Source organism: Eumetopias jubatus, unplaced genomic scaffold, assembly GCF_037043125.1.
Source record: "Eumetopias jubatus isolate StellerSeaLion01/CBP00866 unplaced genomic scaffold, mEumJub1_p1.0 scaffold_32, whole genome shotgun sequence".
Taxonomy (NCBI): domain Eukaryota; kingdom Metazoa; phylum Chordata; class Mammalia; order Carnivora; family Otariidae; genus Eumetopias; species Eumetopias jubatus.
In genome coordinates, this window is record NW_028274838.1 from 89,241 (window position 1) to 104,445 (window position 15,205).

Sequence of the window (15,205 nt, forward strand, 5' to 3'; positions counted from 1 at the left end):
GAGGAGTTTTCTTCATTTCTTTAAAATCTATTAGTTCTGGGGCACCTGGGTGGCTCAGTTGGTTAAGCAACTGCCTTCGGCTCAGGTCATGATCCTGGAGTCCCGGGATCGAGTCCTGCATCGGGCTCCCTGCTCAGCAGGAGTCTGCTTCTCCCTCTGACCCTCCTCCCTCTCGTGCTCTCTCTCTCTCATTCTCTCTCTGTGAAATAAATAAGTAAAATCTTAAAATAAAATCTTTAAAAAAATAAAATAAAATCTATTATTTCTATGAGGATAGGTCTTAGTGTTGACTCCTCTGGTTCCGTCTCCCGCAGGCATCCAGGAATTTCTCTCTGATCCTATCTCAGTATCTTCTGTTCATTATCTGGTCTCTTGGCTGCTTTCTTTTCAGTATTCAATGTCCACTATAATTTTGCACCAGTGTTGCCCTTATGCATCTTGTGGATCAGCCTCTTTTCCCGAGAATTTTTCTTCAGTTTTTTCCCAGTTTTTACAATTCTCGTTTCCCATTTCTTGTTTCTTGCCCACTGCTCTTTAGAGTCATATGTTTAAGGGAACTTGTACCTTTTCACGGCTACAAATGCTTGTTCGTACATTTCATTCAGGTCAGGATGTCATTTTACAGTTTTCCTATGTTTTGTGATTGATTTCAGGGGGGTTCTTTACTGAGCTGAAATGTTTGACTCTCTATTTCTGCTTGTTTTGTTTTCTTCTGTCACCTTGGAACACCGGTCTGCTCTATCATTTTCCCTTTAACACACCTGGGTTTGCTGGAATGAGAAACAAAAGTTCCACATAAGAACGAATGAGTGCTCTGAGTAGCTTCGTGGATGCCTGAGGTCTGGATCCCTCTCTTTGGTGTAATTATTCCAAGAGATGTAAATATCTGGGGATGGGGCCATTTGTCTTCTGCTCCTGGGATCCTGTTTTCTTCCAGTAGGTCCTTTCATTTCTACCAGTGGCTTCATTGTCTTTACCACAAGCCTCCAAAGGACACTACCTTCATCCAGGTCTGGCCCTCCCCCGAGGGCCGCCTCTGTCCTCCACACCATGCAGCCCCTTCCTTTGGATCCAAGTAGCCGAAGCTGGAGTCAGCAGGTCTCAGGCACCCTCTGAGCTCTTCCCACTCTCTTTCTGCCATCATTCACCTGTGTTCCCCGCTGAGAAGCCCTCCCTGAAGTCCTCTCCTCTAAGTGCCTGCCTGGTCTGTGCTGACTCCCCTGCTGTCTCTGGCTCCCAGACCCGGCTAAGTACTAACCATCTGGAGTCCACACTTCTCTCTGGCCCCTGGCTGTTTGGGGACAGGGTTATGAGCTGTGTTACTGACTCTCTAGGTTAATCCCTAACCCTTTAAAGTCATGTGTTGAGAGATTCAGCTGCCATTATCCTCAGTGGACTTGTACTCTTTATCACTCTTTTCTAGATGCAGACTGTCAGTAGCACACACACGTAGACAGAATTGTAGAACAGAACATCCCCGTCCTCACCAGCCAGGTTCAACAGTTATCAACTTAGGGCTGAACTTGTTTTAATACAATCCCATCCACTTACTTTGTCCTGTATTATTTAAAGCAAATCGCAGACACCATATTTCATTTGCAGTTGTATCTGTATGTTTCCCTAAATGAGAACCCTTTTAAGGTATTATCATCATAACCTTGTAAATATTCATAAATTAATTTAAAATATGTAATATAAAATACATAGTGTTCAAATTTCCCATTGTTGTTTTTAAGTTGTTTTCTCTGTATCAGGATCCAAATAAAATGCACACGCTCCCATGAGTAGGACCTGCCTTCAAGCCTCCTAGCAATGTGTAGATTTCTCCTCAGGTTCTCCCTTTCTTTACATCGAATGCCCTCCTCCCTCCTTCCCTCCCCCTCCCTCTGGCTCTCACTCTCTGCTTCTCCCTCTCCAGCTCTTGTTCTCTCCTTTTTTGTTACTCATTTTTGAAAATACTTAGGTGTTTGTTCGGGAGCATGCCCACAGAATGCATTATAGCCAGATATACTTTAACACAGTCCATCATACTTCCTCTCAGTTCGTGGAGGAATCTCCACTGTTCGTGGAGAACAGTGCTATTACAAAGAAAATGCAAGCCACACATGGAATTTAAGATTTTCTGGCAGGAACGTTGAAAAGTAAAAAGTATAAGCGCAAAACAATCAAAAATAATTTTGCATCTTGCCGCTTAATACTTCACATTAAGGGAAACCGAATTCTGCCAGAGTAATAAAGATGCGATTAATAGAAAAAGAGTCTGTATTTCTTCAGGTTTTAAGTTTACATTTAAGTGCGCTGTAAATGAAATATAATTAAAATGCACTTCTAAGGAAAGAGGTCCTGCTAACTGCATTCCAAATATTATCGGAACGACTGCTGTGTCGGACCTAGCAGATATAGAAACTGATCAGTTTCAGGTTTGACATGTTGGCAAGACTTCCTCTCAAGTGCTGTGTGCTCTTCCATCTGGAAGCACCTCAGGTCGCCTTATGTTCAAGGCCCATCCATCCATTGATTCTGTGGAGCAAAATGATGATACTTCATCATCATGGTTTGGATCCTAGAAGCCTTGTATGAACACCTGCAGGAAGAGAAATTTCCCCCCAATACTATACACCTGGCGGTACAGTTTGTAAGGAAACCCTGGTCCCCTAGCATCTCTAACGGGAACCTGTAAGTTCCTTTCTTTTCCTCTTCATTTTCTTATTTTTACTGTGTTAATATGAAAGCAAGGCTTCAATCATATCGAAGTGTTTCAAACCACTGTATTATGGACTTATGAGTGCTCCATTTATCCTCTCTTTTAGCAGTGAAAGTGATTTCGGGTTGGCTTCCATATCCTTTTGATAAGACCCTCATAATTTTGAGAACTTTCCTAATATCAGTATGATGAGGTGTTTGTGTCTCATGTAGAAGTTTTGCTGCGTCTGGCCTGGTCTCAGTCATTTCTCTAAGAATCTATGGTTTTGTTTCCTGGGAAGGCATAATCCCAGATCAAAATGTGTCTCCTTGGGCTTCTCATTGCAATTGGTTTATTTTTAGGCCTTTCCAGTGGACAGAGCGGGGAAATGGCTTATTTGTATTCATATATATTCATACATTCACATACACTCACAACCACTGCCAATTCCAGACTGTCATGATCTTCCTCTTTGTGTCTTCTTTATTTTTTTTCTCTATCCATTAAAAAGTATAGGGCAAGAGGCAGAGTATTACACTAAGTGAATAAAATATTAATTTTTCAAAATGTTTTGTCCTGACTCTCTCAATATTCTTCTGGCTGTATACCTATGTTATGAGACGTCTTATGCCTTACTGGGACAGCATTTGTGGCTTTTCAATAAACTGATATTGATATCCCTATGTCCCAGACTCCTCCACTATGTGTGAACTGTTTTCTTTGTTGTTTTTGTAATGTCACTAAACACCACATTTTATGTCACTTAGGGATTCATTCGCCTCTCACAAGAGATCTTTTGAAATTGTCAAATGAATAATTTATGCATTAGTAAGATGCATAATATATATAGTGACCACTAAGTTTGGACAGATTGTAACCTCGATGCTATGTTGTTGTGTTTATTTGGTTCACCCTCGTATTTAACAGAAGAGAGATAAAGAGCCATTTTATGACAATCAACCAAAGTAGAAGGCAACGTACTGAATGGGAGAAGATATTTGCAAATGACATATCCAATGAATGGTTAGTATCCAACATATATAAAGAGCTTATACAACTCAACACCAAAAGCCACAAATAATCCAATTTAAAAAGAGGCAGAAGAAATGAACAGACATTACTCCAAAGAAGACATCCAGATGGCCAACAGACACATGAAAAGATGCTCGACAACACTCATCATCAGGAAAAAGCAAATCGAAACAATAAGATAGGGCACCTGAGTGGCTCGGTCCATTACACGTCTGCCTTTGGCTCGGGTGGTGACCTTGGGGTCCTGGGATCGAGTCCCACATCGGGCTACGTGCTCGGGGGGAGCCTGCTACTCCCTCTCCCCCTCCCCCCACTTGTGCTCTCTCTCCTTCATTCTCAAATAGGTAAAATCTGGAAAAAAAAAAGAACCAATGAGATATCACCTCACACCTGTCAGAATGGCTAAAATCAAAAATACAAGAAACAACAAGTGTGGGCCAGGATGTGGAGGAAAAGGAACCCTCTTACAGTATTGGTGGGAATACAAACTGGTGTAGCCATTGTGGACAACAGTATGGAGGTTCCTCAAAAAGGAACGATTATGATCCATTAATCCTACCACTGGATATTTATTCCAAAAATACAGAAACAGTCATTTGCAGGAATACATGCGCCCTTTGTATAGCAGCATAGACAAATTATGGAAAGAGCCCAGATGTCCATCAACAGATGAATGATAAAGACAATGTAATACACACACACACACACACACACACACACACACACACACACACACACACACACACCATGGAATATTATTCAGCCATAAAAAAGAATGAAATCTTGCCATTTGCAAGGATACAGATGGAGCCGGCATGTATTATGCTAAGTGAAATAAGGCAGTCAGAGAAGGATAAATACCCCATGATCTCACTCCTGTGTGGAATTTAAGAAACAAAACATGTAAGCAAAGGAAATAGAAAAGGGAGAGAGACAAACCACGAAAAAGACCCTTAACTATAGAGAACAAACTGATGGTTGCCCGAGGGGAGGGACGGTTGGGGGATGGGTGAGGTGATGGGGATTAAGAAGTGCACTTGTGGTAATGAGCACTGGGCAATGTATGGAAATGTTCAATCACCATGTTATATACTGGAAACTCATGGAACACTGTATGTTAACTATACTGGAAATATATTTTTTAAAAATTTGAAACAATTTTAAAAGGATGGAACATGGCTTGCTCGATTTCTTTGAGTTGACCTCATGCCATTGACCTGGGGTTGTATTCCTGGAAGCAAACATGGGCAGTTCGAGGTCATGGGTCATTGATGGATGAAGTACAGTGGTGTTCAGTGACATAGAAGCTGAGGTTGAGGAGAGAGAAACAGGCAGGCAGGGGAAGTGGTGCCTGAAGCACCTCTTCACTTCTTCAGCACAGGTTCCCCTCTAGATCTTAGGAGCCAGAGACTTAGGAGGTCGCTGTAGCACTGATAAAGGCAATTGTCCACCTTTAATATTTGTGGGTCCTGCACCTGGGCTCCCAAGAAAGCGATGCTTTCACATTTACCAAGGTCAAAATGAATCCACAAATCTCAATGCATGGGCTCTATTTCACCCCAAGCGCACATTGTACATCTGCTTTATGAAAGAAAAGAACCCAAAGGAGCATTCTGGAAAAGATAAGAAAAAGGAAGACACTTCCCTGGTTCCCATAACATTAAAGCCATACAGCCCTACATGTACTAGAAATTTAAGACCGGGAAATGCAGTGTCTTTCTACAATGTCTTTTGTATAAAAATTTGTAACTTTTTATGTAAAAAAAATATATTTTGGTATATAACTCTATATCAAATTTCCTTTGTCAGGACACTCTCTCCTGTGTAAAGATTGCCTGTCCCATGCAGCTGTACTAATTGGGGCTCAGGTAAAACTCTCACCCTTTTTTTTTTTTTTTTGAGTTCGAGAGCCATGTGGTATGCAGAGATTACTTAAAAAGAAAATAATTGAAAAGAAATAAAATTAAAATAAAAAAAATTTTTTAAATGTATAGGTGTATCAGGAAATTTTTTACTCTCTACTCTCTCACATTGATTTATTTACATTGTGTTACTTACACCATTAAGAGCACCTTAATTACTATAGCTTTACGGTGATTTAAAATTTAGTAAATTTCTCCAATTTAATTCTTCAAGGTTGTCTTGGCTATTCTAGGTATGTTGATCACCATATATATTTGAGAATTAGGTTGTAAATTTGCCCCCAAAGTGCAAATGCAGTATGATTCAGAATAATGCTGATTTGATGTTCCAACAATTTTGAGTGGTCTAGTCCATACATGTGGATACATTTTTTTCTAATTATTTAGATTTCCTTTAATTTATTTCAGCAAGAGTTTTCAGGGATCTTTGTTACATGTGTTCTCATACATTAAATGAAGGTGGATGTGAATCTCCACTCTGTTTATTGAATTTCATTTCCTTTTTCTAAAAATTTCATTTTCTAAATGCTCCCTGCTAGTATATGGAGAAATATAGTAGATTATTACATGAATGTTACTGAGGTATAATTTAGGTACAGTAGACTGCATCCCTTTAAAGTGTACAATTAAGGCTGTACTTTCAGAGATCGTTTCTTTTTTCTTTCTTTTAATTTAATTTTATTTTGTTATGTTAATCACTATACATTACATCACTGGTTTTTGATGGAGTATTCCATGATTCATTGTTTGCGTATAACAGCAAGTGCTCCCTTCAATGCTGCCCTCTTTAATACCCACCACCAGGCTAACCCATTCCCCCACCCCCTCCCCTCTAGAACCCTCAGTTTGTTTCTCAGAGTCCATCATCTCTCATGGTTCGCCTCCCCCTCCAATTTCCTCCCCTTCATTTTTCCCTCCCTACTAGCTTCTCTCTCTCTTTTTATTTTTTTATTTTTTATTGTTGTGTTAATCACCATATTACATCATTAGATTTTAATTTTTATTGTTATGTTAATCACCGTACATCAATAGTTTTTGATATAGTGTTCCATGACTCATTGTTTCTGCATAACACCCAGTGCTCCATGCAGAATGTGCCCTCTTTAATACCCATCACCAGGCTAACCCATCCCCCCACCCTCCTCCCCTCTAGAACCCTCAGTTTGTTTTTCAGAGTCCATGGTCTCTCATGGTTCCTCTCCCCCTCTTATTTCCTCCTCTTCAGTTTTCCCTTCCTACTAGCTTCTCTGTCTCTTTTTCTTTAAACATATAATGTATTAGTTGTTTCAGAGGTACAGGTCTGTGATTCATCAGTCTTACACAATTCACAGCGCTCACCATAGCACATACCCTCCCCAATGCCCATCACCCAGGCACCCCATCCCTCCCACCCCCACCACTCCAGCAACCCTCAGTTTGTTTCCTGAGATTAAGAATTCCTCCTATCAGTGAGGTCATAGGATACGTGTCTTTCTCTGATTGACTTAATTTCACTTAGCATAATACCCTCCAGTTCATTTCTACAGTTTGTTACTAGAGAAGTTTCTCTGAACGTGTAGAGGACCTGAAACCTCAAGGAGGAGGCATATTGTTCTCTCCTGAGATGAACCTGGTTTTAGGTGTTGTTTCCACAGCTGCCCATTGCCACTGATGATCGTTCTTCTCCTCCTTTGGAGGAGTAAGAGAGAGAGGACGCAGTGTGAGTGCTTTCTCAACAAATAAAAATTTAAAAAGATAAACTGTACAACTAAATGCATTTTCACAGATCTACATACAATTGAAACTACTGCTCCATTCAGGACACAGGGCATTTCCTCTACCTCACAGCTTCCCTTGGGTGGTTCCATTGAAGTCTCTCACTGCCTTCACCCTCAGTCCCAGGCAACCACGGGTATCAAAGTCGGCTTGCATTTTTAACCACGTTATGGAAATGGAACTCTTTTATGCCTACATTCCTTCCTGCAGCCTAGGGATTCTTATATCTATCCATATTATTAATGGATCGCCAGTTCAGAATTTTTCATTGTTAAGGAGTATTCCTCCGTATGGATATATTTGGTCTGTACATTCACCTATTCATGGCCATCTATGCAGTTTCCTGGGTTTGGCCATGGGGAATAAAGCTATGATGAATATTCATGTGCAGTTTGCTGTGTGGCCATATTGTGTAAATCCTTAGGAGAGGAATGGCCGTTCACGTGATTGGTAAATGTTTACCTGTGGTTCAGTTTTTCTCGGTGGTTGGACCATTTTTCATTCCCACAAGTGTATGAAACGTCTAGTTACTTTACATTCTCACCACATATGTTTTCGGTCTTCGTAATTTTAGCCACGGGGATGGATGTGTAATGGTAACTCACTGTAGTATTAATTTATCTTCCCAATGGCTGAGTGTGCCGTCGAAAACTGACCTCTGTGCTTCAGAGCCAAAATATAAGACGAAGACAGAGTTTGGAATATTGAGGAACAATAGCTTTATTGCTTTTCGGGGCACAGGGGTCTAGAACAGGCCAAGGCCCTCAAAAAGTGTAAGTCCCTTCCCCCTGGAGGAAGGGGCAGGGGGGTGGTATATTTTCACAGAAATTGTGTGTCTGCTGCCAGCCTCCTTCATCATGTCTTTAGGGTGGTACCAGGATCCTGAAACAAAAGGCTTAGAAGAGAGGAGCAGAGGTTTGCAGAAGAGAAGGAACAGGTTACTTAGTTTAAGATGGAGCCTTGCGGAGACATTCATGAAGCCCTTTTGATTTATGTTCAACTTCATGCTTTTCAATGGTTTCAAGTGGAGCATCTTTTCAAGTGCTTTTTGGCCTTTTGTGTATCTTCTTTTGTGAAGCATTTCTTCTTCAATTCTTTTGACCAGTTTTCCTACTGCATTGTCTTATCAGACACAATACGTGTCAGAATATTACACTGAAAACTACAGAGCATTACTTCCAGAAATTAAAGAACTAAATACATGGGGAGATAAAATTTGTGGTGGATTGGAAGACTCATTATGGTTTAGAGGTCAATTCTTCCCAAATTGATCAACAAATCTAATACAATGCCAATCAACCTTCCAGCAGACATTTTAGTAAGTATTTCTAAGCTGATCCAAATGTTTATATGGAAATGGAAATGATCTTAAATTATCAAAGCAATGTTAAGAAGAAGGAGAAAGCGACAGACTTACATTGTCTATTCCAGAATTACTGTATAAATCTTTTGTGCAATTTAAAAGTGATTTGTCCGATTATTATTCAGTATAAGAGTTTCTGCACATTCTCACTGCAGCTTGGAAGTTGTTTTACCCCTTTTTCACTGTAGCTACTTGATCGAAACTTTAGCCAATAGTTCCACAGTTTTTAAGTGGAGAGACAATACTGAAGCTAGAAAGTATTTCACTTAACAGAGAGAAAGACTAATCCCTGATCATTAGGGCAAGGATGACCCTACAAGTCTTAGTGAACTCGCCTCTATTTTCCAGTTGGCCAAGACAAAGTGGGGAGCTACCCATACCAGCAGTTTCCTCTGCAGACCTTCATAGTGTTGACTGCTTTGGGTTAACATGGAACCTAGGTGTTGGCTGTGTCCTGAGAGGCTGAAATTGAGTTGAGGCCCAGGGTCCCTGGGTCAGGACAGGTCATCCAGCTGTTGGAAAACACAGAGGGAGACCAGGCCATCCCCAGGCAGCACTGGCCACTTCCTCCAAGGAATCCACCACCACTACACTTTTCATGACTTCTGGTAACTAGACTGAGAGCCCCACGACAATTGGGATAATGTTTTACTCATCTCTGTACTCATGACTCCTAGGACCAAACCAAGCACTGAGGAAGCTCTCGGAGACGTTCCTTCACGGATCTGATAAAGGGGGTGGCAAATCTCTAATCTCAACTACATTCCTGTCCCAAATACCTGCACGAACGCTCTCTGCTTTCTTCCAGGAGGCAACAAATACCCTTCCTTAAAGTGGAGCCTGCCCTACACTCTCAATGCCCCATGACACTCCCCTGTGGTGAGCTCTGATGAAGAGGGACTGTCCTCTTGGATTCCTCTCAATGGTTCAGTTATTAGGAAGAGATGTCTTCGGCCTAGCTCCCTCCCCCCTCCATCCTCTGCACTGCCACCATATGCCAGGTTAGGAGAGCTACAACAGTTTTGAAAAAGATTTTATATATTTATTTGAGAGAGAGAGAGTGAGGGAGAAAGCAAGAGTGAGAGAGAGACAGAGAGAAAGAGAACAGCTGGGGAAGGGACAGGGAGAAGCAGACTCCACTGCTGAGCAGGGAGCCACCCCCCTCAATGGGGCTTGGTCCCTGGAGCGTGGGATCATGACCTGAGCTGAAGGCAGACTCTCGATGAACTGAGCCACCCAGGTGTGCTGAGCTACAAGATTTTGTTTGCATTCTTCCTCTCACTGCTTTGACCTCCTTAGTGAAATCTTATTGATGTCAGAATTCCAAGTTCTTAACAGAGACTAAGGAAAATGAAACACTCAACACACAGTCAAGACAAATGTGTGTAAAGTCTTTGACAACCATAAATTCAGAAGAATATAATTGGTATCACTGCCTCAGAGGCAAGGGTCTCCTACCCTGGCCCTTCCTGACCTTAGGGTAGAACTCTTGCAGTAAGAATGGACAAGTCCAACCTTTATCCATACATCACTGATCCCTCTAAGCCCACACTGACTTGGAGAACATCCACCATGAGGGCAGCTCTGAGGTCAAAGCTAGGGGTCTGGGGCAGAGGCTCATGGTCACATCGTCCTCCTCTTTTTTTTTTTTTAAGATTTTCTTTATTTATTTAAGAGAGAGGACATAGCGAGAGAGGGAACACGAGCAGGGGGAGCGGGAGAGGGAGAAGCAGGCTTCCTGCCGAGCAGAGAGCCCCATGCGGGGCTCGATCCCAGGACCCTGAGATCATGACCTGAGCTAAAGGCAGACGCTTAAGGATATAGCCACCAAGGTGCCACTCCTCCCCCTCCTCCTCTTGGAACTGGTGCTTCCCTGAAGTACAAACCAACCCAGATCCATTCTGTGGGGCTCCTCGGCAGGTGCACAGGTTCACCGTGGACGAAGTTACTCTCCTCGTTCTCCTTGCTCAGCTCAGGCTGCTCCTTGCAGAGTTGGATGCCGCTGTATGCATTCCTCAGTTTCCCCTGATTTTTCTGGACCCAACTTGTCCTTCTTCTTACCTCCTTTGGGCAACCACCTGCTCCACCATTGCCTTGTCCTTCTTTGCGTTATTCTCATCCTCCAAACCTGCTGATTTTCTGTCTCCCAAATGCTCCCTCTGTTCTCTGTTTTCAGTGTGGGCTCAGCTCAGGCTCCTGCAAGAGACACACAGTGAAGGGACCAAGTCAGGTCTCAGCTGCAGTCCCCAGGGCTGCTTCAAAGGCACCGCAGACCCTTGTGCACTCACAGAATCATAGCAGGAAGGGACCGTGGAGAATTTGATTAACAACCTTATCTTATACGTGAGGAAGCTGAGTGCAGAGAGATGAAGAGATTTTCCCAAACTCCTTCATCACTTGATGGCAGCACGGCCCCCACACAGGACTTGGTTGTGAGCTTTCCTTTCAAGGCTCCTAACATACCCTCTGGGAAGGCACATCCGAATTTCAGGGGACACTGAAATTAGAAGTTCAACTTAAAAATAAATAAATACTTTTCAGGAGACTTTGGATCAAATGTAGATATTTCCACTGTTAAAAATACCAGAAAGTCCTTCCTGGGGACAAATCTTTCTCCCAGGTATATAATTCTCTTACTTCTTTCCTTTACAAATCATTGGCTAAGATACTAGGATTACAGAAAGGGTATGCAAGGAAGGAGAAGTTCCTCTGTTACCTGTCCTGGTCTCCCAGCTTAAGTAAGAATTAAGTTTCACTGAGTCATTGAATACGCATGGAGAACGGATATTGAAATGGAGACCCTTAAAGAAATACAAAGTATTAAGGCAGACAGTTTTTATGCATTCTAGACAAGGAGAAAATACATTTCTCAGGGATTTTGGGGAGTTTTAATTTAGAGAGTGTCTAGACCAAATTTAGAACCTCTGCTTTAAAGGCCCTGGTGAGAAGGATGTCTTTTTACTTCTTAGTACAGGGGGTGCCTTTTTCATATGGGAGATTGGATTCCTGCTTTCAGGGAGACAGAGGAAGGTTTGAGTGCCCTTGCACCGGTTTCTTTTCGGGTAGCTTCAATTCAAGATAATCAGTATTGTCGACATCAGAGAGTCGGGGACCTGGGTTGGCGAAGGAACTGAGAAAAAGAGACTACAGTGGTGCCTGGGTGGCTCAGTTGGTTAAGCGACAGCCTTCCGCTCAGGTCATGATCCTGGATTCCAGGGATTGAGTCCCGCATCGGGCTCCCTGCTCAGCAGGGAGTCTGCTTCTCCCTCTGGCCCTCCCCCCTCTCATGCTCTCTCTCTCTCTATCTCATTCTCTCTCTCAAATAAATAAATAAAATCTTTTAAGAAAAGAAAAAGAGACGACAGTATAGCGAGGCACAGGGGACCCCGAGCAAACAGCCCGAGATCCTGAGGTTTATTTTCCATAATCTAATATACCTTCTACAGTGATATAGATCTATAATGATTTACAGCAGGGGCTTAGTAAGGCGCACCTTCCACGTACACAGGATTTGTCAAGTGAAGTAATGGCAGTGGAGAAGGAATAAAGAAATCTGCAACTGGCTGTGATCAATTAATTGTAAACACCATTGTACTCGGACCTTAACACAGGATAAGAGAACAAAAAAGGGAATGCACAGTGTGTTGTTTATCGCTGGCTTCCTATCTACAAAACATCTTCTGCTGTGTACTTTAGAACAGACCACACACATCCCAAGGGCATTTCACTCTGATCCTTTCGGATTATTTTTAACCCTGCAATCTCGAGTTTTCTCAGAGATCTCGGAGTCTGAAGGAACATGCACCAGTGGTGGTTGTGGCATTCTGTTTCGCCCAAATATGCCATTGTGGAACATTTTGTGCAATTTGACCTTGGCGCCTATGGGTACCATGGTTTCTCTCAGCCTTGCTCATTACTCAGTGCTTATTTCAAAGAGAAAGCTAAACATATTATTCTTAGATATACCAAGGTGGCTCACTCGGTCAGCGTCTGACTTTTGATTTCAGTTCAGGTCATGATCTCAGGGTCATGCGATTGAGCCCCAGTTTTGTCTTCATGCTCAGTGCAGAGTCAGCTTGGGATTCTTTCTTCCTGTCCGTCTGCCCATCACCCCTGTTCTAAATAAATAAATAATATTTAAAAAAGAAATACAAAATAAATACCATGACCTTATGTGAAACTAATACAATGCCATATGTTAAGTGCACCAGATTAGTTTAAAAATTATTTTAAAGCGCACCTGGGTGGCTCAGTTGTTTAAGTGTCAGTCTTTGGCTCAGGTCAGAATCCCAGGGTCCTGGGATAAGCCCGTATGTCCAGCTCCCTGCTCATTGGTGAGTCTGCTTCTCTCTGTTCCTCTTCCACTCCCCCACCACCGCTCCTGATCTCTCAAGTACTCTGTCTCAAATAAGTAAATTAAAAAATTTAAAAAATCAATGCAATGGTCCTCTCTGGAATCAACCCACTTATAAGCATGCTTTCTTTTTGCTGCACCCCTGTCCCCCCTTTCTCCTTATTACCTATCTGACCTACATCTTTCCCGCAGTGATGGAGATGGATCAGATGCACTGCTTAACCTGGTGATGGGGCCAAAGAGAAGTGCACACATGGTTAGAATGGGCTGCCTTGAGAGTCAGCCGTAACGTAGCTACAGGCAGTTAGAAACAAGCCTAAAGTACCATTAGGAAAAAGCACTGCAACATTTAGCGGTACAGATTTTAGGTGTGGTATTCATATCAACTTCCTTGTACAAATGTGTTTAGACTCAAGCATGAGACTATGGGATCAGACAAAATGAAAGAAAACTCTGTCACGTGTGAAGATAGTAAGTTACCAAAGTTACTCTGAGTTGTATAATTAGTTTGTCCCTTAGCCCCTCATTTCCACCTGCAGAACCTAGAAGACGTGCAACAGAGTCTCCACTTGCCATCAAAGTCAATCTGAGGACACAATAATTTAAACTGTTAACCCAAACTTTCCATTTTTTCTTAACCTGTGTTGAATACCAGGCATTTCGATTGCCCATTCCCATTTTCAGGGAGACTGCAGTGAGGACAGAGAGTAATGTGTTGGATCCAGGTAATAGTCTGTTTCTTGGTCTGCTTCTGTGCTCAGCATGTCAACTTTTGTCTGCCAGTGGACCTCTAACCACACAGGGGAAACCCAACAAATATTAAAAGTGTAGGTTCTTTAGGTTGATGTACATTTAGGATTCTGTAGTGCTCAGAATGGCTCTTGAACTGCAAGGACCAAGGTAGATGCCCCCTCCTTACCTTAGGGGGAGTAATTCTGATTCCTGAGGCATGCACCTCTTTGTTTTCTATTTATTATTATTTTTTTAGAGTTCGGCTAGGCTCCATCACTAACGTGGGACTCTATGCATGACCCTAAGATGAAAGATGTATGCTCTACTGACCGAGGCAGCATGTGTCCCTCCAGCACCTTTGATGCAGGCACATACCATGATTTTCATGTTGAAAAAATAGTGCAAACTCTGGGACATGCCTTCAATCCGTTCCACTCCTTCTGGGCATGTTTCCTGAGTTCCGGCTGTGTGCGAATTCTCTTTCCCACCCACCCATAGAAGGACATATATATGGAAAATGTGCCCACCCATAGAAGACCCTCTAGGATCCCAACCCAGATCCGCTGGGATCCCTGTGGTCTTTTCTGTGTTATTCTCTCCTGCTCTCAGTGTGTTTCTGCTTCTAAAGACACCTGTGAGCAGGACTGCCCTGGGGCTCCTGGAGCTCCTTTGTACCCAGTCCCAGAAACCAGGGAGTACATGCTGTATATGACCACAGCCCCATTTATCTCCCCTCCCCAAAGGCACTCAGCCTTTCACTAACAGGTGCAGCACGGTGAAATCTCCATTCCTGGCCCAGGGGTGACTATCTCTGAAACACAAGTGTCCCTCAGGCTGTCCTGCACCTGTCAGGACAAAGCTCCCCCACAGCTGTTGCTGGAAATCACACCTTACACAACAATGAACTCAAAATGGTAACAGATCTATGTATAAGAGCCAAAACTATTGTGCAAGAGGAATACATGGGAGAAAATGGTCAGGAATTCACAGTAATCAAAGAGTTCTAAGTCACTAGGGCAAGAGCACGATACGTAAGAGAAACCTGAAGATGAAGAACTTTTTTGCTACAAACTTTGTCACTGAGAAAAGGAACAGAGGAGCCACTGATTAGGAGAAAATATTTGTGGATTAAATACCCAATGAGGACTACCATTCACCAGAGACAAGAGGACTTTGAACTCTCTCAATGGGCAGAAGCAACACACTTGTTTAAGGCAGTATAAGAGTTGAATACACATGTACCAAAGGAGACACATAAAAAGGTAATCAATGTTATTAGTAATATGTTATTAGTCCTCAAAGAAATGCAAGGAAAACCAGGTACCATTTTACACCAACTAGTGCACTTATTTTCCAAAGACGAT

The 15,205-nt window shown here is 42.5% G+C and overlaps 1 non-coding gene across 1 annotated transcript; it reads left to right on the top strand.

Annotated features, from left to right (window-relative positions):
• The first annotated feature begins 7,132 nt into the window (after window positions 1–7,132).
• LOC148161941 (small nucleolar RNA U3) lies at window positions 7,133–7,345 on the top strand. The gene has a single exon (XR_015767244.1). It is a non-coding gene; the product is annotated as a small nucleolar RNA U3 (small nucleolar RNA).
• The last annotated feature ends 7,860 nt before the right edge of the window (window positions 7,346–15,205 follow it).